At 37.1% G+C, this 15,797-nt stretch overlaps 1 protein-coding gene across 11 annotated transcripts in view; it reads right to left on the bottom strand.

Annotated features, from left to right (window-relative positions):
- Nucleotides 1-15,797, bottom strand: part of ARSJ (arylsulfatase family member J) — a 180,165-nt gene that overhangs the window by 26,620 nt on the left and 137,748 nt on the right. For 5 of the 11 annotated variants that reach the window (XM_072036893.1, XM_072036887.1, XM_072036884.1 and 2 more), the window contains 2 exons: nucleotides 15,130-15,190; nucleotides 8,282-11,279 (listed from right to left, as the gene is read on the bottom strand). The gene's annotated coding sequence lies outside the window, so the exon portion shown is untranslated. Of the gene's footprint in view, nucleotides 1-388; nucleotides 529-3,025; nucleotides 7,428-8,281; nucleotides 11,280-15,129; nucleotides 15,254-15,797 lie in introns of those variants that run through there. The other 6 variants (XM_072036891.1, XM_072036892.1, XM_072036888.1 and 3 more) reach the window with 5 other exon arrangements.

Genomic DNA, 15,797 nt, shown 5'->3' with positions numbered 1-15,797 from the left:
AAAAGTAATTGATTACAATGTCTTCCACTGTATATAATCATTTACGTATTTATTACTGTTTGTTATCATAATGTATATTACTTGCTCCCACAAAAAGGCTGTGTGCACATAAAAGAAGAAGAAAATGATAGAAAACTCCTATCTAATAAATGCACAGTATTATATGCTAAGATCCACAAGATTCAAAGAGTAATTGAAATTCCCTGGAGAGGTGAGAGCCAAGGCTGAATGTATTTTTCTTTATTTACCTCTTCTGATGTATTTTCTCAGTTGTTTTGTTCAGAGAACAAGGAAAATGTTTGTTTTATTATTAAACTTCCTGTTGGAGATTTTAGTGTACTTTCTTACTTTTATAAGAAAATTATATTGTCTCTTTAAATACACCCACCTCTTACATGTTCTGAATAAAAGTCCCTGAGGAATAATGAAAATGTTTTGTCTCATTTTTGAGCAAACTATGGCAATATTTCCCATTCACTTCTGTTCCAAAACTTTCCATTAGCAGAATATGAATCTCTTCTTCGCCACCTTGATGGAAAAGGAGAGGAGATGATTTCTTTGAGTAATTTGAATAACAGCAATATTTCATCTTTCTTAGCTGCCTCGGCCAAAACTCATCCTAATGCTCCTCCAAATACTTTTATTCTCCCCTGCATATTTAGCTGATGCCAGCAGATGCTTAGCCTGCGTGTCAGCCCTCCAGGGATGGAACCATAAATGTCTTCCTCAAAACTGCATTGAGTACCATTCCCCTTGCAGCAAAACTTAATGACTTCAGATTGGAATCAAAAAACAAATGAGGCCCCTCTCTAAGAGGAGCTCAAGTTATAGTTTGCTTTCTTATCCTTGCTTGAACTCAGCCTTCTGCAACCCTTGAAAGGCTTTCTCTCTTTAAAATTCATGTATTCTGTGGACGGTGCTCCTAGCATCATCCTGACAGGGATGAAAGGCAACGGGGCAAAAACAAGTACTGAACAACCATTTTATTTGATCACCCTGCATGGAGTAGATCTGTGTCTAAAAAAAGCAACACTTTTCCATTAAACTGAAAGCAGACAAAAATAAGATGATCACATGAAATAAGTCCAACCTTTGCAAAATTAATTGCCTGACTCAACTATGCGTTATACTGGTGAGACTGGACAGTTAAGTTCATAACAGTTTGTGTATGATTGTGTTAAGTATTCTATCAGCATTTCTGAGTTGGGACAAAGCTTAAAATGTACCAAAAAGCAGAGGCTAAATGAAAAGTTTTTTTTTTTTATATTTTTTTTTCCTGAAAACATGGTTTTCAAGCTAATCATATGCTTTTGAGATCCTAATTCACGATTTCTGCATGACTGGGCTTGGCAGTACTCAATGTTTGTTACCAGCTCAGTGTTGCTGTGAACACTGTGAACAGTATCCCAAGTGAAAAAACAAAGAATATGAATATGTTCCTGAAGACTGAAACCTTACTAAGAAAAATTGACTTCATAAGAACATTTTCTATTCAGTTTGGTGACACAGAAAGAAAGAAAGGAAGCTCAGAGAAAAGAAGTTTGTTTTGTAAGATTGGATACACTGCTATTAAAACAAAGAGATAAATATCAGATTATAAACACCAGTTCCTAATGTAACTCGATTTCCTTCCATTGGTTTAAACAGGTATTAAATTGACTTTAAGGCAGCTGTGTCAACTCCTGTCACAGAGGGGTTGAGTCCTGAGTATATAAGAACTTGATTTCTTACAGCTCCCATGTTGTGTAGAGGCTGATCACATCTCATATCCGCCAAACAAATGAACAAAACCCAAATCCCTCACCACATGAACTCAGTTTAGTACATTTTGTGTTGCTACACACGTATATACAAGGATATTGTCTCTCTCTATATATACATGCACATTTGTATATAGAGATAATGTGTATATAAACAAAATGCTATGAGTGTACACATACAAATAAATTAAAAAAATGCATTCACGTGAAAATTATAAAGACATTACAATGACCTGATCACATGCTTTGTCTTTACTCCTTCCATCCATTCACCCTTCACACTAGCTTGTCCCCAAAGTAACAAGGCCTGCAACTAGAGAAAGAGTAACTTCTCTAAATCTCACAGTACTGTAATCCCGGATTTGAGAAGTAAAGTGGTACCATTACAGCAGATAATTGTACCGCTGGAGAAATAGGTCAGAGCTGCAGTTCATCTCGACAGTGCTGCCAACAAATGAGGTCAGGTTTTGCTTTCTTTTATTGTGCTATTGCTTTGAAAGAAAAGACCTTTTTTCTATGTTGGTAAGCACTCCCAAGCAGCAACCCTAGAAAAGATAATAGGAGAAACGAAATCCCTGGTCTCTCTAGTCTTAGGTATCCAGTCCCTCCTCACAGAGCAAGCTCTTGCTTGTACTAAAGGCTTCCAGTGTTTCCCTTTGTGCATTTCACCAAACACATGCACAAATTAAATCAATCTTACGATGCTCTTCTTAGCACTTCTCATAAAAATCACATACGTTCTTGCAATTAAGTAGCATACAGCATGCATCCTCAGTGTAAAGAATAAATATGCAGATACATTCACATCATTTTCTGTCGTTACATGTGCAGTGGTTGGGTATTTATTAAAGAAAAGTCGTCTCTACAGAACTACTAAAGGAAATGAAAATAAGAATCTGAGAATTTTCTGCAATTACTTCTTTGGAATGTAGTCATTCAAGAAGGAATTTTGTGCAGCTGGTACAGGCAGTACAGCTACAAGAAACACAACTTTTCTATAAACTCTCTCTGATCCCTAAGGAAACCTCAGGAAACAGGCTATTGCAATGCAGATTTGTATGGTTCCCTGAAGAATACTGCACTTGCACAAATCCTTCCCTGAAGAGATTTAGCTTTTCAACAGTTTACACTCAAGAACAGTTAATTTTGATGGCTTCTGCATACTTCACTGATGCTTACAAGTCTAATGTTTAGTTTTCATATCAATTACCATATGAGACTCTATTCTGAGTCAGTACCTTGTGAGCTGCTATATCTACACTTACTTTGTTAGATGGATCCATCCTCTGTGCTAACAGCAAGCTTGAAGCAGGCTGGTCTCTGCACAAGTTAAAGTGTAAAGAAACAACCAAGATGTAGTCAGTTAAGTTTTTTGCTGTCAAGCAGTAGAAGCATGGAAGAAATACACAGGCATGTCCCCTGTTCTATATAACACAATGCAAGTTCTATTTCAGAGAACTTGTGCATAATACTGTTGGTTTGAATAGTAAGACTCACTTGCAAGAACACAAGTGAATCCACTGCTACAATCTTGTTTGCAAGCATTTCCAAATACTTGCTTTTTGTTAACAGATGTTAGTATTTATGCAATTACTCATGATTTGTAAAAATCTGATCAGCTTGTGCTAAGAGTGAGCTGTTAATTCCTTTCTGATTAAAGCAGTTTATCTTATCTGAAGCTAAAAGTTTGCAGTCAACATTTTTCAAGTTTTCTATTTCAATAATGCTCTAGATATATACATTATATATTAAATAGATACAGAGGAAACCTCTTAAAACAATGAAATATAAATGAGTCATTTGGTAAAGGCAATGCATTTTTCTACCAGACTGATACTTTTTTTTTTTTTTTCCCATATGGACGGATAGCATAATCTAATGAACCTGGCAAAGGGGAATTGCTATTAAAATAATTAACTACTACTTCTTATTTTTCAAAGTAACAGATGAAAGAAATGTTAAGTATCACCACTTTCCCTCTGCTGTAGGCAGACTAGGTAGATAAAGCAGATAAAAGGTAGATAAAAAGGTAGATAAAAGGTCTGTAGCCATTCCCTATTTGACAGGGGGATCTTTCTACAGAATTGTTACATAGGCTTCTGGATAAAAATAATGATGATATTTAAGAGAATTTACATCTCATTAATGCATATATTTGAAAGTAGAAAACATGAATGAGTCAATACTCCATTGTCTCTAAAGATTTCACAAACTGTGTCTGAATTTCCTAATTTAATACTTGAGTGTGTTGGTCAGAGATGGGAGTTCTGACAAAAAGAAAAACACAGAACAGAACAAGTAATAACTGGTAAGAGTAGGCAAACAAGCTTGTTTATCTGATTGCCTTGAGCAATTTGGGAAGAACTACCAACAAAATGACAGCTGTCACTACTAATAACCATCGCTTATGGGGTACTTCCCAGAAAAAGCCAGATGGATTAAACCATAAAATTACAGAACAAGAAGTGCACATCTTATTTGGGTTTATTTTTTTTACATATAGCATTATTTGACCCAGTTTATTATACATTTAAATTGCTGTATTCAGAAAGGTATAATTATTTCCTCTATGGCTTCAAAGTTCTTTTTCTATTTCTTTTTCTATTTCTTTTTCTATTTCTTTTTCTATTTCTTCTTCTTTTTCTTTTTCTTTTTCTATTTCTTCTTTTTCTTTTTCTATTTCTTCTTCTTTTTCTTTTTCTATTTCTTCTTCCTTTTCTTCTTCTTTTTCTTCTTCTTTTTCTTCCTCTTTTTTTTCCTCAGACATTCCCTCCTCCCTTCTCTCCATTCTTTTTAATGTGAATAATGGAAAGACTGTAACAGCCATGCCAGCTGCTGAAATTTGCTGCCTGTTTGTAGAAGTGATAAAGTAAAAGCATAAGAAATGCGAATCATCTTGTCAGCCTCTGGTAGAAAGAATGAAACTGACTCTCTGCCTGAGACAAGGATAAATTGAACACTGAGTCATAAAACATAGATTAGTGGTATTTCAGGTAGGATAGCATTTCCATAGCCACCACCCGACAGAATGGATGTTCTTTCTTACCATTTGCTGTGTCTTATTCAGAAGATAAACACCATTCCCGTGTTTCTTATTACAAGAATCAAAAGAAAACTTCAGCTGTGGTAAAATTGGAACAAGTAAATCTCCAGGATCACTCTGTGCTGGAAGCAAAAGCATTATGTTTTGTTGTATTGAAGGCAGCACACTCATACTGTGGCTCTAGACAAAATTCTTGGCCTCTAACTCTACTGAAGATGCCCACATGTTTAAGTCTCAGTAAAAGCAGTATGTAGATACATGCTTCAATTTACACGTAGAAATCAAAGCAATACATCATTTAACTCACCTCATCTCCTCTCAAATATTGTAATTTATGACATTCTGGATATTATGTAATCTCTTTCATTTACTCTCCTTTTGCATTATTTTTGACCATGTGCAAAAGTTCCCTTTAGCTTTAGGCTTCAACAGCTCAGCATCCAATACCAGGAAAACAAGAAAGCCTAATAACCCTTGACAGTTTGCATAAACTCAATAGCTGTTCCACTGAAATTTGATAGAAAATCCTGTGCCCCTTATATTCAAATCACTACATGAATTAAACAAGTCTTTGATTTACTCTCTAGAAGTAAATTGTTTCAGGTTCATTGAAAATGTACAATAATCAATTTCCTAAAAACCCCTGGAACTACAGTCAACTAAATTTTTAATACATTTGTTTAATAATAATTTCCCTCCCCCCTTGATCAAATTAAGGGAAATATTAAAGCTTGTGAACAACTATGATAGTTTCAAGGTAGATCACTTTGTTTTCCTGAACTCTTTCAGTTTCAAATACATGCTCAAATAATTTCACTTGACCAAATGCAAAATACTTTCCTTTACAGCTGCCCAAAATAATACAGGATTTGAGCTCTCTTAACTCTTACTCTCCAAACTCCAAGGGGAAAATAGGTTTGCATACTGAGAGTCACTATGGTGATTCCAGCCAAGGTATGCAAAAAAAAACCCACACCACACTTGTTTTACTAGTCCATACTGACACTTTCTGAGCAATAATGGAGATTTTTTGAGCTTTTTATAGATAAGAGTTTCTCAGTGAAGCTGAAGAGAACTTTTGCCGTCTGTGTTTAAGTGTATGGATAACCATTGCAAACTCCAGCATTTTGTACCTAATCCAAAGTCTGCAGAACTCATTTGTAGTTCTGTTTATTGTGAATGGTTTTCATGTTTGCAGTAGGTAAAATGTCTTTCTGAGCTGGCAGAAAGAGCCTGCTCTTGTGGAATGATGAGGTCTTGCTGTAGGAAAGCATAATGGAATCTTTCAAATATGTAAAACTGCATTTTGACCCTGCTGGACCTAAATAAGCAAAAGCCTTGCCACCTTTTAGTAATGTAGGAAAAGGAAAGATTTCTGGATGTCTCTACATCTCTTACCTGCCTACCAATTTCTCAGTATTTCAACTGGATAGGTCAGCTTGTTCAAATACTTCTTATACTATGAACTAATGACTCCTTTGAAAGCCATCACCACTCCCAACTTAAATTCCTATACTTTCTGGAAAAAAAAAAAACAAACAGCAAACACTTGTTTAGATGAAATATATGCAACAATATTAGAATATGTTTTCCATATGCAGTGGATATAAATATTTGGTAACTTTCACCTATTACAACTCATTCCCTTGGACATTGCACATAATAACGCCAAGTCCTTCCTCACTACCTGGAGTTTTGCTGTGTTCAGATGCTGCTCTCACTCTGCAGCTGGAATCTCTTTGCTCCTGCATTTGCCAAACCTTTGCTTTAGACCTGAAGTGGGCAGTCACAGCGAGCAACCAGCATTATGAAGAGGAGATACACCATGCCCAGATCTGGTATTTGTCTCATGAGCATCTTTCCAGTAGTTTCGAAGTCACGGTGATATAAATGATATATAACAAACCTGTCCTATAGTTATGAGGAAGTGCCAGGAATCTTTTTCATCTCTCTATAATTTTGTATAGTTGCTAACACAAGAATATGTATACAAATCAAGCGTGACAGTTACATCACATAACCAAAAATGACACTCAAGCAGTTTCTGAAAACAAAATAATCAAGGCATACATGTATGTAGTAAGTGCTGAGGGTATCATCTGCCTCCAGACAGGTCTCTATTCCCACTGCCTCTTATACGGTTAAGATTTTCTAGTATTTTCACTGTCACTGTTCATTTTCAGCATGGGTGATTTATTTTACACAGAAGGAAAACAAAGGAACAAGAAAAAAAAACAACTGTACATTTCTCCTGTGTGATCTTATACGCACTTTGGGAGCAAAAAAGGTTAAATCTCTTTTATCTTGAATATATTTAATAAATTAAATCACTTTTTAATCAGCTCACCCTTTGCCGCACTTCACTGATACCTCACCATAAACTTCACTGAAGTATCTGAAAAATATGCAACTGAGAAAAAAGCATTACCAAGATGGTAGGATGCATGAGGAACGTAGTGATGAATAAAACAGTACAAAGGTGTACAAAGCTGTAATGCCTTTGTACAAAGTGACAACACAGCCCACAGCAGACAGCCTGTGCAGCACTTGCCACCCAGTGTCCTGGAGCACGCTGCAGAAGGATTAAGAGACCCCAGCAGCCTCTGTCTTGGTACCTCACAGCCCTGGAACATGAAGATGTAAAGGGACGAAAATCAAAACCAACACAAAAATACCTCTCCATAGTAACTGAACTGTGAAACTCAGTATTACCAGAAATAACTAAATCCAGCGACAAAACTTACAAGGAGGGACATGATATTTATAACGACACCAAGATTACTGAGTTCTTATCAATTAAGTGCCATGTACAGTGATTTAGGCCAATACGTAACTATTGGAAACTATGGCAAGAGACAGCATAAAAGTTACAGGTACGTTCTTGCACCTTGTTTTGACGCACCTGGCACAGATGTACACAAAGAGTAGAATTGGGTTTTGAAGTTAAATGAATATGAGAAGGGCATAAAATATTGCATATATTCCTTTTTCCCCCTAACACATACCTCTACTTATTTTCCTTACTGTATCAGCCCAGTTATGTAAAATATAACTGCACAGAATATTACTTTCTAACTGTTTGACCAATATGGCATAATTCAGAGATTTCATACTTATGTTTGCATTAAAAAACAAACGAACAAACAAACAAACAAATTAAAATGTAAGGAAAACTACTATTAACAACAAACATTGACTGTTAGTGATTTGTGTGTATGCATGCAGTGTACAAGAAATGATTTTCTTTGAACACAGACATTTTTACAGGGGCCTTTCTTTTCATGAGTCAACTTTACTGCAAACATGTGTGACTGTGTGAAGATAATGTAACAACTGGAAAAAATGGATACTCCCTCTTCCCGTTTTCCCCAGTGCCCTATATAGCTTGCTATATAATATTACTTTAATCATGAGTATTTTTTTCTCTAGCATAGCTGTCTTCTGTCATCTGTTTTCACTCTTAAGCAATTCTGAGAGATTTGTTTTTTTTTTCTTTTTTTTTTTTGGTTGGCCAGTTTATTTATTTATTTATTTATTAAACACCCAATTCAACTATTAACTCATCACACATCAGCTAAGTGAGAAAAAGAAAAGGTCATGATAATCAGGAAAATTCTTAAAGAGGATTATTTAGTGCAATCAAGAATTTAATATTTCCCCCTTTTACATGATTACCATTTTCTGTTTGAAAGTCATTTTTTGCAAGAAAATTTTATCTGCTGTTCTTGTAACACCTCCAGAACATATTTACACTTTTTCTTAGGTTTAAAATATTTGCACACGCTGTCTTAGAAGCATATTGGTTCACTATTCTTCCATTTATACTTACTACAGAGTTTGACACAATCCTTTCACCTAGCTTAGTTAGATTCATTGCTACTGGTTAACTTCCCTCTGAACCAAACTGGAGCAGAGGCATCACAAAGTGAAGGCAGGCTCCAGGATGCCTTGTTGGAGTCAGTGCTTTATTCTCTTAGTTGGAACAGAGCTGTACCAAAATCATATTTCTATACTTGATTTACTGTTAACACTGAGGCCAGCTTTTTATTTCTGAGCACTGTGCCAGTTAGACTCTAGCCCATCAGCAGTCATTCTTACTTAGAAATTACATTTTACTTACAGTAAATTCACCAGCCTAGAATTGTCCATTTACTGCTTTTTCTTTTTTTTTTTTCTTGTTAGTAGTAAAGCAATCCAATGTATTGATCCAGCATTTTCACATAAGTTTTACTTAGAACTTAATTTGACTGGTGACATCGGTCCCAAATAATTATTCCTGTATTATATTTTACAGAATAACACTACCTAAAAATGACTGATACAGTATTTCTGGTATGTCTCACTGTTCACACGTATACACATTCATGTTGCTATATAGTTTTTTTTAACTGTAGCAGACCTCTTGGATAATTTTCCCTAAATGAACACAAGTGGGTTAAAGAGCAAATTCAGGATAATGTAGTTATTACATTTGCTAGGATTAGGAACAAATAATTGTCAATTCCAATAAATAACTGAGAAAAAGTTATTACTATCAAGGAATAAATAAGATATCTACTGCCTAAAAGCAAAATAATTCTAAAAATAATGAACTTAAAAGTGTTAGTTACACAGCAAGCTTGAAGCAAAACTTGACATTAAAAACAAACAGAAAAGCAACTATACCAAGGTATTTCTCCATATATCTTTGGCAGTATTACCTTTCCTTTAGGGAAAACCTGAGGAGCATATTGAAAACTAGCACACTACATAAAAGCCAAAGCTGAGTTTCTGTGTCATTCAAGGAAGACAGCAGTTAAACACAAGGTAAAATCAGCTAACGAAGCTCTGAATCACATTTATTCCCTTTAAACACTCATACTGTTTCAGCACTGAAGGTTTCTGTATTTTAATGGCAGAATCTACATGGCTTGGCTGTTCAAGAGGGCTTGAAGCCAGGTTTTCACGATACAACCTTATGTGTCCTCTGTGCTGTCTTCTCTGGAATATTCTCCAGGTCAAAATGGGGTGTCAGGACCCCTTCTGTCTCACGGATGTTTTACATGGGACATAGAGCTTAAGGTGATAGTTAAGATCTTGAACCAGAGACAGACTTCATTTTACTGCCTGTTGAATCCAATATACCCGTGCAGTAACACTTAGCAGCTAACTGATGCCTCCTGTAGGAGTACTGAAGGGTTAACCACCCCATATACCCTGTTTCTTCATTTATGTACACTTTCAGAAAGTTACCCCATGATCAGTTATAAACAGCACATCCTAAAAAACATCACTGGCACAACAGAAGTAATGGTATGAAGCAGCGCTTGAGGCCAATGAGAGACAATGCTGCCTTCCTCTTTCCAACAGTCATTACTGCATCGGCTCTTCTTCACTTACTGATATTTGCCAAAAGTGGCTACAAGAAATGGCAGAGAAATGTGTGCCTATAAAAATCTTTCCCCTTTGCTTTCCTGCTTTGCCTGCTGGCCGGCATGACATGCAGTAAATGGGTTATACTATCTTGGCCCCAGTTTAGTTTGTGAAAGTTTTTTTCATGGATGACTTTTTTCCCCCCTTTATTTCAGCAGATTGTGATTGTGCCATAGCTTAATTAAACTTTTCTGGTCCTAGGTACTTTTACTTCATCAAGATTTTGTGTAAGGGAAAGGAGGGTGTTTAGATTTACTTTGAATGTCCTTGCAGCTGTGAAACGTGGATGGCAGCGTTGCTGGAACAAACTCTCTTGTGAGGTTTCCTGTACTTTCTGCTTGCAGGATTGCCAAGAATATTCCTAGGGCAGCTTTTTCACAGTAACTTGGAATTTCACACTCAAGATGAAAGCAATGCAAAAGCAAATGAGAAGCAGAGTTTAAAAAACATATATTTCAGGTTAGCTGTGTTAAATTCAAGAAATGAGCAAGCTTAAAGGAAATGAAAAGATTCCTTCTTTTTTTCCCCTCCTTCACCAACTACTAATTTCTTAATATCTCCTTCTGCTTTCCCCTGCCATCCATCAACAGTGCACAGAAGTTGCTTCTACTTTATCTGCTATTTACTGGCACTTGCAACTTACTTCTCTGAAAAAAGGTTCATAAGCATCTGGTTCATGAATTTCAAACAGCCTCTGGATTTCTGCTTATAGTTGGAAACAACTGAAGTGGCACAGTACCATGGCTGAGTTATGCATGTTCGTAAAAGGACTGTCCCCTCTTGGCCTAGAGGAATTTAGCCCACAGGACTTCATCCTCTGTGTGCTTAAGCATTCAGCATCAAGCCCTGTATCATGTTTTACCCATGTAACTCAGGGCAGAAAATAGCAAGGCAGCTCTGCGCCCCATGACCTGTAGAAAAGTTGCTGGTCACTCGAGAAACCTACCAAAGCAGCCTCCACGTTGCATGTGAAATTGCTCACTTGAGAAATATTTCCATCTTCAGCTTCTCCGAGGACATCTGTTTAGCTTCTGACTTTTTTAAAAAGCACCTTTTGTCAGCAGCTGAAAAACAGGAGACGTGTTAGAGTCATTTCTGGGACTGCTGCTAAACTCTTGCATGCGCTGTGCCTCATGCCAAAGTGTTACAGCACTTGGGTCTCGCATGCAATATTGTCTGTGGTGTAACCACAAGGACAGCTTCCAAGCCCTGCAGATTTAATGAGTCTGAGCACACTTTTCACAACAAAAAGTGGAGCAGCTGGAACCTGAAACAAATACTCAGAGCTTCATTTTCTAAGGACCATATGTATAGAGAGGACCTAATGCGAGTGGTAAACACTCAGAGGCCTTAGAACACTTGGTAGATTTATGAATGGAAATGTAAAGATGCCCAAGTTCCAGGATCAGTTTGCTTAAAAAGGTGATTTTCACATTGTGTGATAATGCTTGCAAGTCTCTCAGCTTATCTTTTATTGCCTAGTACTAAATACACACAGAGAGAGTGACAGAGATGTGTTCACCAGTCATCTACTGGTGTAAAAGTCCAGATGAATGCTTTTGTTGCTTGGAGGTCTTCCTTCAAACACAAACGGAAAACTGGATGAAGCATCAACATTTCTCTTGCTTCACACAGGACAATTAATCTGTCCAGCAACTGACATATACTTCTCAAAGGCCAAGTGTGTAAAGCCATAGCCTTCGTTTGCAGGGAAACAAGGAAAATTCTGTAGATAGCCTCCATCTCTTGTTTCTCTTATCCTATTCTGCATTTCATATCCTAGAAACATTAAGGTCCAGATGAACAATTTTAGGAACGTCTGCTTTTGCCAAGAGCTGACATTGTTCTTCCAGAGGTACACAGAGCTGGTTCCAGATTTAATACCAGCTTTTCTCTCATGCTCCTCAGGTGCCTCTTCTTTGCAGGAGCTACTGCTAAACTTCTCTCTTAGAAACACAAGAGGAAGAAGTCACAGCCTCAGTATTCACAGAGAATATGAAAAGAAATACTGTACTTTTCAGGGAAGAACACAGCTTGGGAGGGAATGAGAATGAATCATAGTGAATCATTTTCACTCACTGAATATAGTACAGAAATGGTAGGGGGAGGAGAAGGGAGGAGTGTGAAGACATTTGCCTCTGTCATTTTGTAAAGTAACAGCCAAACCTTCTCAGGACTCCTTTAAAAGCTGTGTGAAACGTTTAGTGCGGATTTACTTTCTGTGCAAACACTTAGTAAAAGGACAGCATATGAGAAAAATAAAACCACGCTAATTTAACAGTGGCAGTGAGCGTTAAGATGACAGACTTTGAGACCATGGCATCCAAGGTCTGGGTGCTCTGCTGAGGGAGAAGGAGTAGTCAGGCAGATCAACATAGTTCAAATACAATAGAAGAAGTGTTACAGTCAAGCACTTCCAAAGTGTGCAGGAAGGATTCTCTACCTTCTGCCAAGCATAATGTAAAGTAAGACAATTCTCCCTATGAGGCGACCAAATGAACCCATGTTAGTATATACGTTTATATTCTGCATGAAATAGAGATTGTGGAGATGTATTGGTTTAAATACATTGGTGCAAAATCCCATCAACAAATTACAGTGGTACAAAATTTACATTTAGAATGGGCCTAACAACTACAGGCTAACTGACCACAGGGTAAGAGTGGAGAAATTTCTCTCCTAAAAAGCAAATGTATTTATTTAAAGCAAGTATCCTGTGTATGCTTTGTCTGGATCAGTTTCTGTAGAGTGAAAGCTAGCTATACAAAACAAGAAATACTTCTCTCTCTCTCTCTTTTTTTTTTTTTAATCTTTATTTTCAAAAAAATGTTGTTTTAATGTGAGAATTTTGGACCATATGAATAAAGTATGTTTTGGTAAGTTACTTGGGTCATTCTGGAGAGAAAATGCCTTCAAGAAGATAAAAAGGAACCTGTCACTTTCTAAATTAGAGTTTATTTGAAGAGAATGAACTACTTCTTTATATTTTTTCCATAAACACTGCTATGTGTAGGCCCGTGTTGTGATGACATGCACAAACAGCTGATGATGAAGATGGACAAGAACTGAAACTTGAAGGGGTAAAAGTTATGAGAAGACTTAGGATATGTCATAGCCTAGGATTTCAATTAGGAGCGTTCATACACCTCCCCACTTCTGTGGTTCTTGGATGAAGAACTAAATGCAGCTGTCTCTGGAGAGACTGCAGGAATTTCTGTAACATCAGTTAACAGTGTTTACCTAAGTCCATTTTTCACTGACTCATCTGCACACTGAGTTGCTACAAGTTGGCCTCTGCTCAGGAAGACAGCTTGGCAGGAAAAAGATTCTTCTGCTTGCTCAAGGTCTTCCTACTGACTAGCTGCGGCCAAATTCTCAAGCGAAGCTGGAAAACGTGCCAAGAAGTGTAACTCGGCTTGTTTTTCTTTTCTGTCTTGGTCATAAAAAGGAGTTGCTACCCTGCACCATGGAAGATGCAAGTTAGGGCAGTATTATGATTCAGCCTGGGTAGGTGGAAGAGAATAGGATGTGCTGGATGTGACAGGCATGTTGGCCAACCCAGCTAGGAGAAACGAACTGAGAATGGTTAGCTGACAGTGTGAATGAAAGGGAAGCCACTCTACCCAGAGAAGGGAAAGGAGAGCTCCCCTTACCGCCCCTTACAAAATCAAGGCAAAGAGTAAGGACTCTCCCTGACACCCCTGCCCAGAGTCCTCTGTTTCCTCCTCCACCTACGCACTCATTTAATTTAAAATAAATGCATGACTCCAGTCTTTCTTTGAAAAAGTATCTACAACATGCTTTAACAACAGATCCTTACTGAGACCCTTACACACTTACTGAGAGCCTTACACACTTTAACAACTGAGATCCTTTTTACTGGAGAACAGCACCTGAAGTAGGAGCTCTTTGTGTTTGGTCTCAATCTACACACACCTCCATGGGGAACATGTTAAAAAATATAGTATGATATGAGGACCAGACAGTGAAGTTAGAAAAACAGATTAGAAAGAGGGTGCACACTTCTAATGATCTGGGTGATTAAACATTGGAACAATTTAGCAAGATTGTGGAGGATTTTCCATATGGTTTAACATGTTTATACTTAGGCTGCTCCGTAACATGGTATCTTGTAACAAATTTGTAAACACAGTTTGGTAACGCAGATTTTTGCTTAAACTTGCAGCAAGTGTATAAATAGATTTAAAGTTATTAGCAGGAAGGGTAATAAAAAAAATAATGAAATCATACTATCAGCCACTCAGGCAATCCCAACCACCTTTCATACAATGCAGGGAGATTTCAAGCAATCTCCAAAAGGGCAGACTGGGTTAGAAAAGAAGAAAAGAAAAATAATATTCATAAGAGATTTATAATTAAAGCCAAAGATTCATTTCCGTTTGAAACAGATGGTCAGGCAAAGGCATTCTGGATAATTTAGCAAAAGCCTGTGCTTCAACTAGCTAACAAAAGCACCGATTTAATCTTCCATCTAGTTGCACAGGGTAACCTGTTTATTGCGTATTACAGATCAGGAAATAACTGCATTGCTTTAAAAGAGAAACATGCTCACAGGACCAGTGCAGATTGGAATTACAAACAGCATTACTGTTTTTAATGGAAATACTGAAAATAATTTAAGATTGTGAGTGAAGAGAAAGACAAATAAGACACATACAATAATAAAACAGAACGAGAGCTTAAGGGTTGAGGGAATCAGGAAAAACCTACTGTGACTGCAATAAATAATAGATAGCTAAAGTAATGTTGAATAATGCGGTACATTTAATATACATTTAAAAGTAAGATTTTCTTTGTTTCTTTAAAGTAAATTAAGGAGGCATAATATCATGACACAGTTACAGTACTGGATTGATAAATCTCACCAGCAGTACTAGAAACATGCTTTCATACCTGGAGAAGGTTTCTGTCTCAGAAGAGAATTTGGAAGAGAGTCATCGACACGTCTTTACCTCTGGGAATAAGAGAGATTGTTGGCAACATTACACCAACAGTGCTTTTCTTCCAGCTGCACTCCCTAAACAAATAAATAGTAATTTTGGTTTAATGCTGTCTCATCAACCTCCATAATTTATGAAATGCCCATTTAAGCCGGTAAGCATCTCACCTAGGCCTATAAACAACGGAACTGCAACCTCTCAGACTCGCCCCATGTTCATTATTAAAGCTGTTTATGTTTTCTGTCAGCACTGGTGCCCTTGCAACTGTGCTTGTGCTTATGTTTTCAGAACATACTTGGTGAACAAATAATAAAATTAACGGTTTGGGGGGAATAATACCACAAGGCAATTACAGGCTGAAAACATTATGGAATTAGAAGACAGTTCTACAAATATATTTGATATTACCCAAGGGAAAATATTACTCATCTTGTTGTATGGAATTAGAAGATTTTAGGATGCAAGTTATTAAGTGAACCTCTGTATTCCTCTACCCCCGGCTCCTCCCAGTTAAACAGGGAGCTAAGGTGGAAGCAGCTTTTAGAATGTAACCCCCACCTCCCCAGCCTGTTGGGCTAATGATGAGAGCATTAGCTAGTGCTCTTCATCTCCAAATTCAAT

This window comes from Anas platyrhynchos, chromosome 4 (genome assembly GCF_047663525.1).
Source record: "Anas platyrhynchos isolate ZD024472 breed Pekin duck chromosome 4, IASCAAS_PekinDuck_T2T, whole genome shotgun sequence".
Classification (NCBI taxonomy): Eukaryota; Metazoa; Chordata; class Aves; order Anseriformes; family Anatidae; genus Anas; species Anas platyrhynchos.
Note: the sequence above shows the minus strand (reverse complement) of the source record. Positions and strands in the feature narration are given on the sequence as shown.